The sequence below is a fragment of the Gymnoscopelus microlampas genome (assembly GCF_963454915.1).
Source record: "Gymnoscopelus microlampas genome assembly, chromosome: 19".
NCBI lineage: Eukaryota > Metazoa > Chordata > Actinopteri > Myctophiformes > Myctophidae > Gymnoscopelus > Gymnoscopelus microlampas.
The window spans coordinates 10,932,988-10,937,848 of record NC_139956.1 but is presented as its reverse complement, the minus strand read 5'-3'; positions in this window follow the sequence as shown (position 1 = coordinate 10,937,848).

Genomic DNA, 4,861 nt, shown 5'->3' with positions numbered 1-4,861 from the left:
TAACCCACTCCGATTGTTTCTGGAGAACTCTGCAGAAAAATGGAAACGTATCGACCGTATACTTTCTACATTAGTAAAACCATCTTTGTAAAATCAGTGTTACAAAGGAAAACGATATTTGGCGTCCAACAGCGTGATTTTCTTCTCCTTCATTGCTAAGCTTTGAATCTTCTTGATATAATTTATGTTGAACCAGAAAAAAATTCTGCAGGTTTTGAGGCCTGTGATGTTGCATTCTATTGCTGTCTCTACAGATGGACCTTCTAAAATGTTACTACTAGGTTTTCGTTGTTTTGTTGCCCATCTGCTTTGAAAAAGTAAGTCTTGTAAGGCTTTGTGTAGTGATTTATTTTGTATTTTTCTGTGTTCTGATTTGCCTTAGGTGCGTTACGCTTTCAGTGGTTAAAGTATTTATTTTTGGACGATTTTCAGTTTTTGTTGATTTTGTAAGTATTCTGTTTATTGTAATATGAGTTGGTTCTTGGTTGGCTGCATAATGTTGCTTATTGTAAAATTAATGGAGAAAAGACAAAAAAAATTCTTAAAGCAGTACCTTGCCAAAGAGCTAAGAACCTCTTTGATGTGGGTTTAAAAAGCATCTATTTTTATAAAAAGAAAAATTTGGAGAAACTTTTTACTGGACCTGGAGCAAATATTTTGACTTGGATACTTTGAGAAATATCTTCATATGACACCTTGTGAGCTTTTGAACTTTACCAGAAAGTTTGCAGCGGTTGAAATTTCTGGAGAGATTTATGATGTAAAAGATACCTTTTGAGATCTTTGTATTATCTTTAGATTCTAGAATCAATGGCAGTGCTGGTTTCATTTGTAAAATCATCTGTGGGTTGTCCCATCATCCTGGTTGTTATATGACTAGCAACTCACTTTCAGATTTGATTTGGAAACAGACGGAAAAATACAAAGGTTTATTCGCGAAAAGTGCATGCAAAATTATAACGTGGAAATATCTTAAAAGGTAAACGGGGGATAAAAATCTGTTCTTCCGTAAAGAATTCCCTTCAGACAGAGCTCATGGTGTTTTGTGGTGTACTTATGCTATATCATTAAAGGCTGAATTTGTCTTACTATCAACTAATAAGGGTTTTTACCTGCTTTGTATGTAAGATTAAGGAAGGATGAGCTGACGATGGCAGCAGCTTAAGAAAACTGTTTGAATGAAGAATAGGATTGATTGCTCCGGAGCTTAGAGCTAACAGTATGTAAATAAGTCCTTTTATGTTGAGTATTTGGCAATTTAATTTTGGTTCTTTTTTGGACTTAATTGCAAAGTGCTTTTGTTTTTTAAGAGTACGTAAGGTATTTTCATTTGGAATTTTGCTTTCATCTCAATTGTTTACATTCAGTTGAATACTTGATTTGTTGTCCTATGGACTAGATTTACAGTGCATCAGATTTGTTGGTTGTTTGGTCTGTAGATAGTCTTGCTTCGTAAAAAGGTATTAAGAATCTATGGACATCTAAGTTTAATTTCTTTGTTTTTTATATATATATATGAACATCATAGATATATATATATATATTTATGTGGTAAAGAATGGATATAAACCACAGTTTTGAACTGTTTGATTACACTTTTTTTTCATATTCATATATACGTAATGCATATAACCTGTCTTTAAAATCGTAAAAAAAAGGTGTATATTGCTCTATTCACTTTGGGGAAGGACAATGAAGCAGTTACATGACCATATAGCGAAAAGGGTTGCGAGAGATTAACACACATCTTGCTCTACTTGGAAGAAAGACCCGAAGGCTAGTCAAGCCTTAATAGATGCATCGAGGGCTGCACCTGCATCCTGCTTGGTACTTTAAACAATTAATAGTCATGCTTCCCCTTAAAAATGAGCAGTGTGCTATGCATTATATATTTATCTTTGCAACTGCTTTTTTCCCCCTCTTTTTTTCTATGTTAACTATTCCTCCTTCTGTTATTTGTAAAAGTTAAATCTTTGAGTCTAAGATGAGCTGTGATACTTGCTGCTGCGGGGCAGGGGCTGGATTTTCTTTTTCTTTTTTTTCATGCCTGATCTCTTTATTGAAAATTATTTGTTTGTTTTTTGTAACAGACAATGAATTCATGACTGGATTCTGACAATTTGTGCTTTGATGGCCTGGCGTGAAAAATGTTCCCCCTGCCCCCTTCTTAATGTGAGAATGATTATTTAAATAGAAGTTGTACAGTATGACTTGGTTTCACAGCATTTTTTTTTTTTTTCAATAGAATATATCTTTTGTTCCGGTATTTAAAAGGATGTACATGTTCCTTACTTTGTTTGTTTTGAATACTTTGGACTTTTACATGTTGAGTACATCAATAAATAAGTTGGAGGGCAATGCAATTCTGTGAATGAATCCCATGATTACTTCATCAATACATTCTTAAACCAAATTCTTAAGTGAAAAAGTGTCACATTGACAAAAAAAATAAAACAAAACATTTTTGTTGAGCAACCTGTCACGACACTTTTAGCCAAAGCATAAATTATGCTTTGAAAGACTATTTTGATCTTTAGTAGAAAATTCTGTGGTTGGCACCAAGTCTCACTTCCTGGACAATTCACGGTTTTCTGATTTTGCTCTGCCCTTTTGATGTAGTTAATATTTATTGCAGTTGATTTGTTTCTAACCTGTCCTGGTTAAACATGTTGAGCTGTGATTTTTATTTTAGTAGAACTCGCTGCCAACATAATCATTTATAGCTTTGCATTTTATTTTATTTTTTACCCACGTAAGTGGGCCTCTTAAGGAAGCAGCCTATCCAGATTAAAAAGATTTCTTTACAAAGACATTTGGTCGGTGCCTCAGAGTTTATGTGAATGATCATGGACAGGTAATTTTAGTGAAACATACCATTTGATTCTTCCAATGCCAATAACAGGCAGGCATTGTACAGAAGGTAAAGCCTATATATCCTGGCAGTTCAGAGGACGCTTAACATTAACAAATAACCCTCATGCCTCAAAGAAACAAGCTAACCAAATTAAATGTTCTCCCTCAATCCTGCAGTACATGGCCAGAAGCAGAGATGGAAAGTAACTGTACATTTACTGTTCTCAAGTACTTCTATTTAAGTTGAGTATTTCCATTTTATACTTCTACCCCACTAGATCTCAGAGGCAAATATTGTACTTTTTACTCCAGTGCCATTTAGATTATTAATATGCCATTTAGATTATTTTTGAAAAAGACAAATTTTGACAACTTCATACAAGTATGTTTTGATGCACTTTTACTCAAGTAAAACAGGCATTTTAACGTGTAATAGAGTATTTTTATATTGTTGTATTGCTACTTTTACTCATGTAAAAATGATGTGTACTTATTCCACCACTGGCCCGAAGTGGTAACGCATCATTGTAGCTCAATGTAACGACGGTTAATTCAGCTACCGAAAAAAAACCTTTTTGTTTCTCCTTTATGTGGCACTGTGACATTGACATTACAGAGTCTGAAGTTAATGTTGACTAATCCCAGGCGTTTTCACTTGGACAGAGGATCTTCTACATCAGTTGGCTGAATGCTATTTACTGGTTGGCCCCATATAGTTAATTGGGGTAGAGTTCAGGCTACTGGCTCCAGAATGTGCTGTCACAAAGAGTGGCACGAGGCTTGAAGGGAGAGAAGCCTGATATAGAGTATTGATTTTCCTTATCTCACGCTCCACTTGAGGCCGGCAGCCTTGGCGAAGGTGAAATGGCCTGCTTTGAAGTGAGCTTCCCCACTGTGCAGCCACCTCGTGCTTGTCTGACTGTCGTTTTAAGGGGCATTGGAAGGACAAATAAAGCCCTGATCCGCCGCCGAAGCAGCCTGGCTATGCTAGCCTTTTCCTTTTTTTTTTCATGGCAAAGGTTCTCTTAATCATGCTGTGTTTGAAGAGCTCCAGTCCTCCTCCCACTTATTTTAATGAACACTATTTATGCCATGCCCAATCATGTAGCAATTGTACCATTCTGCATGGGTAGTGAAGGATATAGGGTCTAATCTGTATGCGGCTTAAAAAAGCTTTCAGTGCCTTAAAGAGCAATATTTATGGGCCCATTAGCTTGAATATTACAACAGAAGTAATCTCTCCCGATGGCCATTTCTTGTATGGCAAGGAAGATTTTTTTTAATTCTGCTATCTACAAACGTCCACATTGGTCAATTAAAGATTTCTTGGTGCTTCTTCTTGTTGGAGCTGTTGTGCAGGTAACAGATATTGACAGGTCTGTAAGCTTTATCTGAGTGACAACTTGCAGGCATGCCTGTGACAAGTTGTCCCAGCTTTAGAACGCTGTTGTCATTGCAGACGTGCAATTGATGTGATTGGTCATCCTACAGCTGATTACACGGTGCCAGTAAAACCGGATTAGTTGGCGAGGGCTATGGCAGTCATCTCGGATGAGTCGTTTCTAAGTTGATGTCATATCCCACGAAATTTTATGACATGCCCTATTGTGTGTTTTGAAGGAGCAGTCATTCAGATCACGGGATGATGGCCTGAATTGAATGAAGAATGTGTGACTGGGTAAAATGAGATTTGCATTATTATTTTATATATTGCACACAGGTTTATCGTCATTTACCCTTTCTCTAGTGCGAGTGTTTCTAAACTTTTCAGGCCACGACCCCCCCAAAATAATCATATTTGAACTGGGAACCCCCCCACCCTGACAAGCACTTGGAATTGTAGGCATTACATTTAGTTTCACTCGGTTCCACGGATAAATATTGTGCAAATAGGCAAACCACAAGCTCACAGCGCCTCGCACTGCAAGGCGTTGTGAGCTTGCTGATCGGCTGTTTGCACAATATTTGCCTCTTTCTTACGGAATATTACATTTGTTTAGAAATGTGC